Source organism: Panulirus ornatus, chromosome 55 (genome assembly GCF_036320965.1).
Source record: "Panulirus ornatus isolate Po-2019 chromosome 55, ASM3632096v1, whole genome shotgun sequence".
Taxonomy (NCBI): domain Eukaryota; kingdom Metazoa; phylum Arthropoda; class Malacostraca; order Decapoda; family Palinuridae; genus Panulirus; species Panulirus ornatus.
In genome coordinates this window covers 37,080,396-37,096,511 of record NC_092278.1, presented here as the reverse complement: position 1 = coordinate 37,096,511, position 16,116 = coordinate 37,080,396, and positions in this window count along the sequence as shown.

Sequence of the window (16,116 nt, the reverse complement as noted above, 5' to 3'; positions counted from 1 at the left end):
ATGCTCTGAAACCATAGCTCCCTTTCCACATCCAGGCCCCACAAAACTTTCCATGGTTTACCCCAGACATTTCACATGTCCTGGTTCAATCCATTGACAGCACATCGACCCCGGTATACCACATCACTCCATTTCACACTCTTATTTGCATGCCTTTCACCCTCCTGTATATTCAGGCCCTGATTGCTCAAAATCTTTTTCATTCCATCCTTCCACCTTCAATCTAGTCTCCCACTTCTCCTCGTTCCCTCAACCTCAGACACATATATCCTCTTTGTCAATCTTTCCTCACTCATTCACTCCATGTGACCAAACCATTTCAATACACCCTCTTCTGCTTTCTCAACCACACTCTTTTTATTACCACACATCTCTCTTACCCTTTCACTACTTATTCGATCAAACCACCTCACACCACATATTATACTCAAACACTTCATTTCCAACACACCCAGCCTCTTCTGCACAACCCTATCTATAGCCCATGCCTCGCAATCATATAACATTGTCAGAACCACTATTCCTTCGAACATACCCATTTTTGCTTTTCGAGATAACGTTCTCATTTTCCACGCATTCTTCACCGCTCTCAGAACCTTCGCCCCCTACCCCACCCTATGACTCACTTCCACTTCCATGGTTCCATCCGCTGCCAAATCCACTCCCAGATATCTACAACATTTCACTTCCTCCACTTTTTCTCCATTCAAACTTACCACCCGATTGACTTTTCCCTCAATCCTGCTGTACCTAATAACCTTGCTCTTATTCACATTTACTTTCAACTTTCTTCTTTCACACACTTTACCAAACTCAGTCACCAGCTTCTGCAGTTTCTCATCTGAATCAGTCACCTGCGCTATCATCAGCGAACAACAACTGACTCACTTCCCACGCCCCTCATCAACAGCAGACTGCATAGTTACCCCTCTCTCAAAAACTCCTATATTCAACTTCCTAACAACCCCATCCATAGACAAATTAAACAGCCATGGAGACATCACACTCCTCTGCTGCAAACTGACATTCACTGGGAACCAATCACTTTCCTATCTTCCTACTCGTACACATGCCTTACATCCTTGATAAAAACTTTTCACTGCTTCTAGCATCTTACCTCCCACTCCATATACTCTTAATACCTTCCACAGAGCATCTCTATCAACTCTATCATATGCCTTCGACAGATTCATAAATGTCACATACAAATCCATTTGTTTTTCTAAGTATTTCTCACATACATTCTTCAAAGCATACACCTGATCCACAAATCCTCTACCACTTCTGAAACCACACTGCTCTTTCCCAATCTGATGCTATGTACATGCCTTCACCCTCTCAATCAGTACCCTCCCATATAATTTCCCAGGAATACTCAACAAAATTATACCTCTAATTTGAACACTCACCTTTATCCCCTTTGCCTTTGTACAATGGCACGATGCATGCATTCCGCCAATCCTCAGGCACTTCACCATCCACCATACATACATTGAATATCCTCACCAACAGTCAACAACACAGTCACGCCCTTTATTTATAAATTTCACTGTAATACCATCCAAACCCACTGCCTTGCCGGCTTTCATCTTCTGCAAAGCTTTCGCTAACTCTTCTTTGTTTACCAAACCATTCTCCCTGACCCTCTCACTTTGCACACCACCTCGACCAAAACACCCTATATCTGCCACTCTATCACTAAACACATTCAACAAATCTTCAAAATACTCACTCCTTCTCCTCACTTCACCACTACTTGTTATTACCTCCCCATTAACCCCCTTCACTGATGTTCCCATTTGTTCTCTTGTCTTACGCACTTTATTTACCTCCTTCCAAAACATCTTTTTATTCTCCCTAAAATTTGATGATACTCTCTCACCCCAACTGTCATTTGCCCTCTTTTTCACCTCTTGCACCTTTCTCTTGAACTCATGCCTCATTCTTTTATATATCTCCCAGTCATTTGCATTACTTCCAAGCAAAAATTGTCCAAATGCCTCTCTCTTCCCTTTCACTTCATCCCACCACTCAATACCCTTTCTAATCTGCCCACCTCCCACCTTTCTCATGCCACAGGCATCTTTTGTGCCAGCCATCACTGCTTCCCTAAATACATCCCATTCCTCCTCCACTCCCCTTACGTCATTTGCTCTCACCTTTTTCCATTCTACACTCAATCTCTCCTGGTACTTCTTCACACGTCTCCTTTCCAAGCTCATTAACTCTCACCACTCTCTTCACCCCAACATTCTCTCCTCTTTTCTGAAAACCTCTACAAATATTCACTTTCACCTTCACAAGATAATGTTTGGACATGCCTTCAATTTCCACTCTCAGCACATACATCCAAAAGTCGCTCTTTCACGTGCCTATCAACACATAATCGAATAACGCTCTCTGGCCAATCACCAGTCCTTTTTTGGCACACAAATCTACAAGCTCTTCACCATTTCCATTTACAACACTGAACACCCCATGTACACCTGTTATATACTCAACTGCCACATTACTCACCTTTGCATTGAAATCACCCATCACTATAACCCAGTCTCGTGCATCAAAGCTGCTAACACGCTCACTCCGCTGCTCCCAAAACACTTGCCTCTCAAGATCTTTCTTCTCATGACCATGTGCATATGCACCAATAATCATCCATCTCTCTCCGTCCACTTTCAGTTTTACCCATATCAATCTAGAGTTTACTTTCTTACACTCTATCACATACTATTACAACTCCTGCTTCAGGAGTAGTGCTACTCTTTCCTTTGCTCTTGTCCTCTCACCAACCCCTGACTTTACTCCCAAGATCCCAAACCACTCTTCCCTTCACCCTTGAGCTTCCTTTCCTCATACTACCTATCTCTCCTTTTGCTCTCATCTTGGTTACATCCACACACATTTAGACATCCCAATCTGAGCCTTCAAGGATGATGAGCACTCCCTGCATGACTCCTTCTGTTTCCCCTTTTAGAAAGTTAAAATACAAGGAGGGGAACGTTTCTATCCCCTGCTCCTGTCTCCTTTAGTTGCCTTCTACGAAACGCGGGGAATGCTTGGGAAGTATTCTTTCCCCCGTATCCCCCATATTCAAAAGCCACAGTGACATCACACATCCCTGCCTCACACCTACATGTATCCCAGAACTTTCGCTCAGCTTCCACCCACTCTTACACTTAAAAACATCTGCTCCTCCGTAGAAGGCTTTTACACAACCCAAACAGTTTTCCCTATACCAGGGTATTAAATTACTTTAGGTTTAGGGCTGGATTTGAAACAAAAATTTGATGAAGGCCATATTTTATTGTAACTACTACATTTGTATGATAAAAATTATATATATATATAATATTATATATATATATAATATATATATATATAAATATAGTGAAAGCTTTGCGGAAGATGAAACCCGCAAGGCAGCAGGTTTGGATGGTATTGCAGGGGAATTTTTTAAAAAGGGGGGTGACTGTATTTTTGACTGGTTGGAAAGGTTATTTAATGATGTATGACCATGGTGGGGTGCCTGAGGATTGGCGGAAGGGCGTGCATAGGCCATTTTACAAAGGCTATATATATATATATATATAAAATAAATAAAATCCCAAAAAATTGTGTGGAAAGTCGAAACATATCTCGAAAGCAAAAATAGGTATTTTGAAGGAATAGTGGTTCCATTAATTGTATGGTTGGAGGGTGGGCTATGGATAAGTTGTGTGCGGAGGGTGGATTGCTGGAAAGGATGTTTGAGGACAATATGTGGTGTGAGGTGGTTTGATCGGTAAGTAAAAAAAGGGTAAGAAAAATGTTGAAAAAAAAAAGTGGGGTTGAGAGAGCAGAAGGGGTGTTTTGAAATGGTTTGGTACATGGAGAGAAAGATTGACCCAAGAGGATAATGTGTCGAGGTGGAGGGAAAGAGGAGAATGGAAACCAAAATTTGGGGGTGGAAAAATGGGTAAAAAAAAATGCAGGAGGGTGAAAGGGGCAAGGAATAGAGTGAATTGGACGATTGGTAACCGGGGGGAGGCGTCAATGGATTGAACCCGGGATGTGAAGTGTCTGGGGTAAAACCCGGGAAAATTCTGTGAGGCCTGGATGTTTTCCTGGAAAGGGGCTTTTCTCTTGACCTCCCGCCTCTTTCTTTTATACATCTCCCCCATTTCATTTTTCCCCGCAAAAAAGTCCAAATGCCCCTTCTTTTCTTTCACTGATAATCTTACTTCTTCATCCCACTACCCCTACCCCTTTTTAATCGCCCACCCCCCACGCTTCTCATGCCACAAACACTTTTTCGCAAGCCATCACTGCTTCCCTAAATACATCCCCTTCCTCCCCCCCCTCCCTTTCTCCTTTGTTCTCAAAAACCTTTTTTTTTATTCTGCCCTCAGTCTCTTGTAAATCCTCACAAAAAGTCTCCTTCCCAAGTCACTTACCTCACCACCTTTTCTCCCCAAAATTCTCTCTTCTTTTTTAAAAACCCTTTCAAACTTCACTTACCTCCCCAAAAATAATGATCAGACATCCCCCCAGTTCACCTTTCACACATTAACATCCAAAAATCTCTCTTTTGCGCGCCTGTCAATTAACACAAGAGAAAGGTGCAAGAGGTGAAAAAGAGGGCAAATGAGAGTTGGGGTGAGAGAGTATCATTAAATTTTAGGGAGAATAAAAAGATGTTCTGGAAGGAGGTAAATAAAGTGCGTAAGACAAGGGAGCAAATCGGAACTTCAGTGAAGGGCACAAATGGGGAGGTGATAAGTAGTGGTGATGTGAGAAGGCGATGGAGTGAGTATTTTGAAGGTTTGTTGAATGTGTTTGATGATAGAGTGGCAGATATAGGGTCTTTTGGTCGAGGTGGTGTGCAAAGTGAGAGGGTTAGGGAAAATGATTCGGTAAACAGAGAAGAGGTAGTAAAAGCTTTGCGGAAGATGAAAGCCGGCAAGGCTGCAGGTTTGGATGGTATTGCAGTGGAATTTATTAAAAAAGGGGGTGACTGTATTATTGACTGGTTGGTAAGGTTATTTAATGTATGTATGACTCATGGTGAGGTGCCTGAGGATTGGCAGAATGCGTGCATAGTGCCATTGTACAAAGGCAAAGGGGATAAGAGTGAGTGCTCAAATTACAGAGGTATAAGTTTGTTGAGTATTCCTGGTAAATTATATGGGAGGGTATTGATTGAGAGGGTGAAGGCATGTACAGAGCATCAGATTGGGGAAGAGCAGTGTGGTTTCAGAAGTGGTAGAGGATGTGTGGATCAGGTGTTTGCTTTGAAGAATGTATGTGAGAAATACTTAGAAAAGCAAATGGATTTGGATGTAGCATTTATGGATCTGGAGAAGGCATATGACAGAGTTGATAGAGATGCTCTGTGGAAGGTATTAAGAATATATGGTGTGGGAGGCAAGTTGTTAGAAGCAGTGAAAAGTTTTTATCAAGGATGTAAGGCATGTGTACGTGTAGGAAGAGAGGAAAGTGATTGATTCTCAGTGAATGTAGGTTTGCGGCAGGGGTGTGTGATGTCTCCATGGTTGTTTAATTTGTTTATGGATGGGGTTGTTAGGGAGGTGAATACAAGAGTTTTGGAAAGAGGGGCAAGTATGAAGTCTGTTGGGGATGAGAGAGCTTGGGAAGTGAGTCAGTTGTTGTTTGCTGATGATACAGCACTGGTGGCTGATTCATGTGAGAAACTGCAGAAGCTGGTGACTGAGTTTGGTAAAGTGTGTGAAAGAAGAAAGTTAAGAGTAAATGTGAATAAGAGCAAGGTTATTAGGTACAGTAGGGTTGAGGGTCAAGTCAATTGGGAGGTAAGTTTGAATGGAGAAAAACTGGAGGAAGTAAAGTGTTTTAGATATGTGGGAGTGGATCTGGCAGCGGATGGAACCATGGAAGCGGAAGTGGATCATAGGGTGGGGGAGGGGGTGAAAATTCTGGGAGCCTTGAAAAATGTGTGGAAGTCGAGAACATTATCTCGGAAAGCAAAAATGGGTATGTTTGAAGGAATAGTGGTTCCAACAATGTTGAATGGTTGCGAGGCGTGGGCTATGGATAGAGTTGTGCTCAGGAGGATGGATGTGCTGGAAATGAGATGTTTGAGGACAATGTGTTGTGTGAGGTGGTTTGATCGAGTAAGTAACGTAAGGGTAAGAGAGATGTGTGGAAATAAAAAGAGCGTGGTCAAGAGAGCAGAAGAGGGTGTTTTGAAATGGTTTGGGCACATGGAGAGAATGAGTGAGGAAAGATTGACCAAGAGGATATATGTGTCAGAGGTGGAGGGAACGAGGAGAAGTGGTAGACCAAATTGGAGGTGGAAAGATGGAGTGAAAAAGGTTTTGTGTGATCGGGGCCTGAACATGCAGGAGGGTGAAAGGAGGGCAAGGAATAGAGTGAATTGGATCGATGTGGTATACCGGGGTTGACGTGCTGTCAGTGGATTGAATCAGGGCATGTGAAGCGTCTGGGGTAACCCATGGAAAGCTGTGTAGGTATGTATATTTGCGTGTGTGGACGTATGTATATACATGTATATGGGGGTGCGTTGGGCCATTTCTTTCGTCTGTTTCCTTGCGCTACCTTGCAAACGCGGGAGACAGCGGCAAAAAGAAAGAAAAGAAAAAAAAGTATATATATATATATATATTGTCCCTGGGGATAGGGGAGAAATAATACTTCCCACGCATTCACCGCGTGTCGTAGGTGACTAAAGGGAACGGGATTGGGGGGGCTAGAAACCCTCCCCTCCTTGTATTTTAACTTTCTAACAGAAGAAGGAGTCACGCAGGGAGTGCTCATCCTCCTCGAAGGCTCAGATTGGGGTGTCTAAATGTGTGTGGATGTAACCAACATGAGAAAAAAGGAGAGATAGGTAGTATGTTTGAGGAAAGGAACCTGGGTGTTTTGGTTCTGAGGGAAAGGAAGCTCAAGGGTAAAGGGAAGAGTGGTTTCGAAGATAGGTAGTATGTTTGAGGAAAGGAACCTGGGTGTTTTGGTTCTGAGGGAAAGGAAGCTCAAGGGTAAAGGGAAGAGTGGTTTGGGAATGTTTTGGGAGTAAAATCAGGGGTTAGTGAGAGGACAAGAGCAAAGGAAGGAGTGACACTACTTCTGAAACAGGAGTTGTGGGAATATGTGATAGAGTGTAAGAAAGTAAACTCTAGATTGATATGGGTAAAACTGAAAGTGGATGGAAAGAGATGGGTGGTTATTGGTGCCTATGCACCTGTGCATGAGAAGAAAGATAATGAAAGGCAAGTGTTTTGGGAGCAGCTGAGTGAGTGTGTTATCAGTTTTGATGCAGAAGACTGGGTCATAGTGATAGGTGATTTGAATGCAAAGGTGAGTAATGTGGCAGTGAGGGAATAATTGGTGTACATGAGGTGTGCAGTTTTGTAAATGGAAATGGGGAAGAGCTTATAGATGTGTGTGCTGAAAAAGGAGTGGTGATTGGGAATACCTGGTTTAAAAAGAGAGATATACATAAGTATACGTATGTAAGTAGGAGAGATGGCTAGAGAGCGTAATTGGATTATGTCAGATGATACACGCATGAAAGAGAGACTTTTGGATGTTAATGTGCTGAGAGGTGCAACTGGAGGGATGTCTGATCATTATCTTGTTGAGGTGAAGGTGAAGATTTGTACAGGTTTTCAGAAAAGAAGAGAGAATGTTGGGGGTGAAGAGAGTGGTGAGAATAAGTGAGCTTTGAAGGATACTTCTGTGAGGAAGTACCAGGAGAGACTGAGTGCAGAATGGAAAAAGGTGAGAGCAAAGCATGTAAGGGGAGTAGGGGAGGAATGGGATGTAATTAGGGAAGCAGTGATGGCTTGCGCAAAAGATGTTTGTAGCATGAGAAGCGTGGGAGGTGGGCAGATTAGAAAGGGTAGTGAGTGGTGGGATGAAGTAAGATTATTAGTGAAAGACAAGAGAGAGGCAGGAGGTTAAGAGAAAGATGCAAGAGATGAAAAAGAGGGCAAATAAGAGTTGGGGTTAGAGAGTATCATTAAATTTTGGGCAGAGTAAAAAGATGTTTTGAAATAAGGTATATAAAGTGCGTATATAACAAGTAGTGGTGATGTGAGGAGATGGAGTGAGTATTCTGAAGGTATTTTGAATGTGTTAGATGATAGAGTGGCAGATATAGAGTGTTTTGGTCAAGGTGGTGTGCAAAGTGAGAGGGTCAGGTTGAATGATTTGGTAAACAGAGAAGAGGTAGTGAAAGCTTTGCGAAAGATGAAAGGCATTGGGTTTGGATGGTATTGCAGTGGAATTTATTAAAAATGGGGGTGACTGTTTTGTCGACTGGTTGGTGAGGATATTCAATGTACAGAGGTAAAGGGGATAAAGGTGAGTGTTCAAATTACAGAGGTATAAGTTTGTTGAGTATTCCTGGGAAATTATATGGGAGGGTATTGATTGAGAGGGTGAAAGCATGTACAGAGCATCAGATTGGGGAAGAGCAGTGTGGTTTCAAAAGTGGTAGAGGATGTGTGGATCAGGTGTTTGCTTTGAAGAATGTATGTGAGAAATACTTAGAAAAGCAAATGGATTTGTATGTGGCATTTATGGATCTGGAGAAGGCATATGATAGAGCTGATAGAGATGCTCTGTGGAAGGTATTAAGAGTATATGGTGTGGGAAGCAAGTTGCTAGAAGCAGTGAAAAGTTTTTATCGAGGATGTAAGGCATGTGTACGAGTAGGAAGAGAGGAAAGTGATTGGTTCTTGGTGAATGTCTGTTTGCGATGGGGTGCATGATGTCTCCATGGTGTTTTGATTTGTTTATGGATGGGGTTGTTAGGGAGGTGAATGGAAGAGTTTTGGAGAAGGGGGCAAGTATGCAGTCTGTTGTGGATGAAAGGGCTTGGGAAGTGAGTCAGTTGTTCGCTGATGATACAGCGCTGGTGGCTGATTCGGGTGAAAAACTGCAGAAGCTGGTGACTGAGTTTGGTAAAGTGTGTGAAAGAAGAAAGCTGAAAGTAAATGTGAATAAGAGCAAGGTTATTAGGTACAGGGTTGAGGGTGGTAAGATTGAATGGAGAAAAGTGGCGAAAGTGAAGTGTTGTAGATATCTGGGAGTGGATTTGGCAGCGGATGGAACCATGGAAGTGGAAGTGAGTCATAGGGTGGGGGAGGGGGCGAAGTTTTTTGGGAGCTTTTGAAAAATGTGTGGAAGGTGAGAACATTATCTTGGAAAGCAAAAATGGGTATGTTTGAAGGAATAGTGGTTCCACCAACGTTATATGGTTGCAAGGTGTGGGATATAGATAGGGTTGTGTGGAGGAGGGTGGATGTGTTAGAAATGAGATGTTTGAGTACAATATGTGGTGTAAAGTGGTTTGCTTGAGTAAGTAATGAAAGGGTAAGAGAGATGTATGGTAATAAAAAGTGTAGTTGAGAGAGCAGAAGAGGGTGTATTGAAATGGTTTGGTCACATGGAGAGAATGAGTGAGGAAAGATTGACAAAGAGGATATATGTGTCAGAGGTGAAGGGAACGAGGAGAAGTGGGAGACCTAATTGAAAGTGGAAGGATGGAGTGAAAAAGATTTTGAGCAATCGGGGCCTGAACATGCAGGAGGGTGAAAGGCATGCAAGCAATAGAATGAATTGGAATGATGTGGTATACCGGGGTCGATGTGCTGTCAGTGGATTGAACCAGGGCATGTGAAGCATCTGGGGTAAACCATGGAAAGTTTTGTGGGGCCTGGATGTGGAAAGGGAGCTGTAGTTTCAGTGCATTATACATGTCAGCTAGAGACTGAGTGTGAACAAATGTGGCCTTTGTTGTCTTTTCCTAGTGCTACCTTGCATGCGTGTGGGGGGGAGAGGGGTGTCATTTCATGTGTGAAGGGGTGGCGACGGGAATGAATAAAGGCAGCAAGTACGTTGAAATATATTGGTATGTATATGTGCGTGTGTGAACGTGTATGTATATACATGTGTATGTGGGTGGGTTGGGCCATTCTTTCATCTGTTTCCTTACGTTACCTCACTAACGTGGGAGACAGCGATAAAGTATAATAAAAATAATATGAAATATATATTATTTATTTATTATACTTTGTCGCTGTCTCCTGCGTTAGTGAGGTATTGCCAGGAAAGACGAAATAATGGCCATCTCACCCACATAAACATATATATATATATATACATACACGCACATATGCATTCCTATACATTTCAACATACATACATATACATATATACGCATGTACATATTCATACCTGTTGCCTTTATTCATTCCCGTCACCACTCCACCACACATGAAATAACATCCCCCTTCCCCCTGTGAGGTAGTGGTAGGAAGAGACAAAAGGCCACATTTGTTCTCACTCAGTCTCTAGCTGTCATGTGTAATGCTCTGAAACCATAGCTCCCTTTCCACATCCAGGCCCCACAAAACTTTCCATGGTTTACCCCAGACATTTCACATGTCCTGGTTCAATCCATTGACAGCACATCGACCCCGGTATACCACATCACTCCATTTCACACTCTTATTTGCATGCCTTTCACCCTCCTGTATATTCAGGCCCTGATTGCTCAAAATCTTTTTCATTCCATCCTTCCACCTTCAATCTAGTCTCCCACTTCTCCTCGTTCCCTCAACCTCAGACACATATATCCTCTTTGTCAATCTTTCCTCACTCATTCACTCCATGTGACCAAACCATTTCAATACACCCTCTTCTGCTTTCTCAACCACACTCTTTTTATTACCACACATCTCTCTTACCCTTTCACTACTTATTCGATCAAACCACCTCACACCACATATTATACTCAAACACTTCATTTCCAACACACCCAGCCTCTTCTGCACAACCCTATCTATAGCCCATGCCTCGCAATCATATAACATTGTCAGAACCACTATTCCTTCGAACATACCCATTTTTGCTTTTCGAGATAACGTTCTCATTTTCCACGCATTCTTCACCGCTCTCAGAACCTTCGCCCCCTACCCCACCCTATGACTCACTTCCACTTCCATGGTTCCATCCGCTGCCAAATCCACTCCCAGATATCTACAACATTTCACTTCCTCCACTTTTTCTCCATTCAAACTTACCACCCGATTGACTTTTCCCTCAATCCTGCTGTACCTAATAACCTTGCTCTTATTCACATTTACTTTCAACTTTCTTCTTTCACACACTTTACCAAACTCAGTCACCAGCTTCTGCAGTTTCTCATCTGAATCAGTCACCTGCGCTATCATCAGCGAACAACAACTGACTCACTTCCCACGCCCCTCATCAACAGCAGACTGCATAGTTACCCCTCTCTCAAAAACTCCTATATTCAACTTCCTAACAACCCCATCCATAGACAAATTAAACAGCCATGGAGACATCACACTCCTCTGCTGCAAACTGACATTCACTGGGAACCAATCACTTTCCTATCTTCCTACTCGTACACATGCCTTACATCCTTGATAAAAACTTTTCACTGCTTCTAGCATCTTACCTCCCACTCCATATACTCTTAATACCTTCCACAGAGCATCTCTATCAACTCTATCATATGCCTTCGACAGATTCATAAATGTCACATACAAATCCATTTGTTTTTCTAAGTATTTCTCACATACATTCTTCAAAGCATACACCTGATCCACAAATCCTCTACCACTTCTGAAACCACACTGCTCTTTCCCAATCTGATGCTATGTACATGCCTTCACCCTCTCAATCAGTACCCTCCCATATAATTTCCCAGGAATACTCAACAAAATTATACCTCTAATTTGAACACTCACCTTTATCCCCTTTGCCTTTGTACAATGGCACGATGCATGCATTCCGCCAATCCTCAGGCACTTCACCATCCACCATACATACATTGAATATCCTCACCAACAGTCAACAACACAGTCACGCCCTTTATTTATAAATTTCACTGTAATACCATCCAAACCCACTGCCTTGCCGGCTTTCATCTTCTGCAAAGCTTTCGCTAACTCTTCTTTGTTTACCAAACCATTCTCCCTGACCCTCTCACTTTGCACACCACCTCGACCAAAACACCCTATATCTGCCACTCTATCACTAAACACATTCAACAAATCTTCAAAATACTCACTCCTTCTCCTCACTTCACCACTACTTGTTATTACCTCCCCATTAACCCCCTTCACTGATGTTCCCATTTGTTCTCTTGTCTTACGCACTTTATTTACCTCCTTCCAAAACATCTTTTTATTCTCCCTAAAATTTGATGATACTCTCTCACCCCAACTGTCATTTGCCCTCTTTTTCACCTCTTGCACCTTTCTCTTGAACTCATGCCTCATTCTTTTATATATCTCCCAGTCATTTGCATTACTTCCAAGCAAAAATTGTCCAAATGCCTCTCTCTTCCCTTTCACTTCATCCCACCACTCAATACCCTTTCTAATCTGCCCACCTCCCACCTTTCTCATGCCACAGGCATCTTTTGTGCCAGCCATCACTGCTTCCCTAAATACATCCCATTCCTCCTCCACTCCCCTTACGTCATTTGCTCTCACCTTTTTCCATTCTACACTCAATCTCTCCTGGTACTTCTTCACACGTCTCCTTTCCAAGCTCATTAACTCTCACCACTCTCTTCACCCCAACATTCTCTCCTCTTTTCTGAAAACCTCTACAAATATTCACTTTCACCTTCACAAGATAATGTTTGGACATGCCTTCAATTTCCACTCTCAGCACATACATCCAAAAGTCGCTCTTTCACGTGCCTATCAACACATAATCGAATAACGCTCTCTGGCCAATCACCAGTCCTTTTTTGGCACACAAATCTACAAGCTCTTCACCATTTCCATTTACAACACTGAACACCCCATGTACACCTGTTATATACTCAACTGCCACATTACTCACCTTTGCATTGAAATCACCCATCACTATAACCCAGTCTCGTGCATCAAAGCTGCTAACACGCTCACTCCGCTGCTCCCAAAACACTTGCCTCTCAAGATCTTTCTTCTCATGACCATGTGCATATGCACCAATAATCATCCATCTCTCTCCGTCCACTTTCAGTTTTACCCATATCAATCTAGAGTTTACTTTCTTACACTCTATCACATACTATTACAACTCCTGCTTCAGGAGTAGTGCTACTCTTTCCTTTGCTCTTGTCCTCTCACCAACCCCTGACTTTACTCCCAAGATCCCAAACCACTCTTCCCTTCACCCTTGAGCTTCCTTTCCTCATACTACCTATCTCTCCTTTTGCTCTCATCTTGGTTACATCCACACACATTTAGACATCCCAATCTGAGCCTTCAAGGATGATGAGCACTCCCTGCATGACTCCTTCTGTTTCCCCTTTTAGAAAGTTAAAATACAAGGAGGGGAACGTTTCTATCCCCTGCTCCTGTCTCCTTTAGTTGCCTTCTACGACACGCGGGGAATGCTTGGGAAGTATTCTTTCCCCCGTATCCCCCATATTCAAAAGCCACAGTGACATCACACATCCCTGCCTCACACCTACATGTATCCCAGAACTTTCGCTCAGCTCTCCATCCACTCTTACACATACATCTGCTCCTCCGTAGAAGGCTTTTACACAATCCAACAGTTTTCCCCTATACCAGGGCTATTCAATTACTTTAGGATTAGGGCTGGATTATGAAACTAAAATTGATGGAAGGCCATATGTTTATTGTAACTACTACATTTAGTCATGATAAAAATTATATATATATATATATATATATATAGTGAAAGCTTTGCGGAAGATGAAAGCCGGCAAGGCAGCAGGTTTGGATGGTATTGCAGTGGAATTTATTAAAAAAGGGGGTGACTGTATTGTTGACTGGTTGGTAAGGTTATTTAATGTATGTATGACTCATGGTGAGGTGCCTGAGGATTGGCGGAATGCGTGCATAGTGCCATTGTACAAAGGCAAAGGGGATAAGAGTGAGTGCTCAAATTACAGAGGTATAAGTTTGTTGAGTATTCCTGGTAAATTATATGGGAGGGTATTGATTGAGAGGGTGAAGGCATGTACAGAGCATCAGATTGGGGAAGAGCAGTGTGGTTTCAGAAGTGGTAGAGGATGTGTGGATCAGGTGTTTGCTTTGAAGAATGTATGTGAGAAATACTTAGAAAAGCAAATGGATTTGTATGTAGCATTTATGGATCTGGAGAAGGCATATGATAGAGTTGATAGAGATGCTCTGTGGAAGGTATTAAGAATATATGGTGTGGGAGGAAAGTTGTTAGAAGCAGTGAAAAGTTTTTATCGAGGATGTAAGGCATGTGTACGTGTAGGAAGAGAGGAAAGTGATTGGTTCTCAGTGAATGTAGGTTTGCGGCAGGGGTGTGTGATGTCTCCATGGTTGTTTAATTTGTTTATGGATGGGGTTGTTAGGGAGGTAAATGCAAGAGTTTTGGAAAGAGGGGCAAGTATGAAGTCTGTTGGGGATGAGAGAGCTTGGGAAGTGAGTCAGTTGTTGTTCGCTGATGATACAGCGCTGGTGGCTGATTCATGTGAGAAACTGCAGAAGCTGGTGACTGAGTTTGGAAAAGTGTGTGGAAGAAGAAAGTTAAGAGTAAATGTGAATAAGAGCAAGGTTATTAGGTACAGTAGGGTTGAGGGTCAAGTCAATTGGGAGGTGAGTTTGAATGGAGAAAAACTGGAGGAAGTGAAGTGTTTTAGATATCTGGGAGTGGATCTGGCAGCGGATGGAACCATGGAAGCGGAAGTGGATCATAGGGTGGGGGAGGGGGCGAAAATCCTGGGGGCCTTGAAGAATGTGTGGAAGTCGAGAACATTATCTCGGAAAGCAAAAATGGGTATGTTTGAAGGAATAGTGGTTCCAACAATGTTGTATGGTTGCGAGGCGTGGGCTATGGATAGAGTTGTGCGCAGGAGGATGGATGTGCTGGAAATGAGATGTTTGAGGACAATGTGTGGTGTGAGGTGGTTTGATCGAGTGAGTAACGTAAGGGTAAGAGAGATGTGTGGAAATAAAAAGAGCGTGGTTGAGAGATCAGAAGAGGGTGTTTTGAAGTGGTTTGGGCACATGGAGAGGATGAGTGAGGAAAGATTGACCAAGAGGATATACGTGTCGGAGGTGGAGGGAACAAGGAGAAGAGGGAGACCAAATTGGAGGTGGAAAGATGGAGTGAAAAAGATTTTGTGTGATCGGGGCCTGAGCATGCAGGAGGGTGAAAGGAGGGCAAGGAATAGAGTGAATTGGAGCGATTTGGTATACCGGGGTTGACGTGCTGTCAGTGGATTGAAGCAGGGCATGTGAAGCGTCTGGGGTAAACCATGGAAAGCTGTGTAGGTATGTATATTTGCGTGTGTGGACGTATGTATATACATGTGTATGGGGGGGGGTTGGGCCATTTCTTTCGTCTGTTTCCTTGCGCTACCTCGCAAACGCGGGAGACAGCGACAAAGTATAATAAATGAAATATATATATATATATATATATATATATATATATATATATATATATATATATATATATATATATATATATATATAAATATATATCCCTGGGGATAGGGGAGAAGAATACTTCCCACATATTCCCTGCGTGTCGTAGAAGGCGACTAAAAGGGGAGGGAGCGGGTGGCTGGAAATCCTCCCCTCTCGTTTTTTTTTAATTTTCCAAAAGAAGGAACAGAGAAGGGGGCCAGGTGAGGATTTTCCCTCTAAGGCCCAGTCCTCTGTTCTTAACGCTACCTCGCAAATGCGGGAAATGGCGAATCGTATGAAAAAAAAATATATATATATATATATATATATATATATATATATATATATATATATATATATATATATATATAAATATACATAATTGTGTGGAAGTCGAGAACATTATCTCGGAAAGCAAAAATAGGTATGTTTGAAGGAATAGTGGTTCCATTAATGTTGTATGGTTGTGAGGCGTGGGCTATGGATAGAGTTGTGTGCAGGAGGGTGGATGTGCTGGAAATGAGATGTTTGAGGACAATATGTGGTGTGAGGTGGTTTGATCGAGTAAGTAATAATAGGGTAAGAAAAATGTGTGATAATAAAAAAAGTGTTGTTGAGAGAGCAGAAGAGGGTGTTTTGAAATGGTTTGGTCACATGGAGAGAAAGATTGACCAAGAGGATATATGTGTCA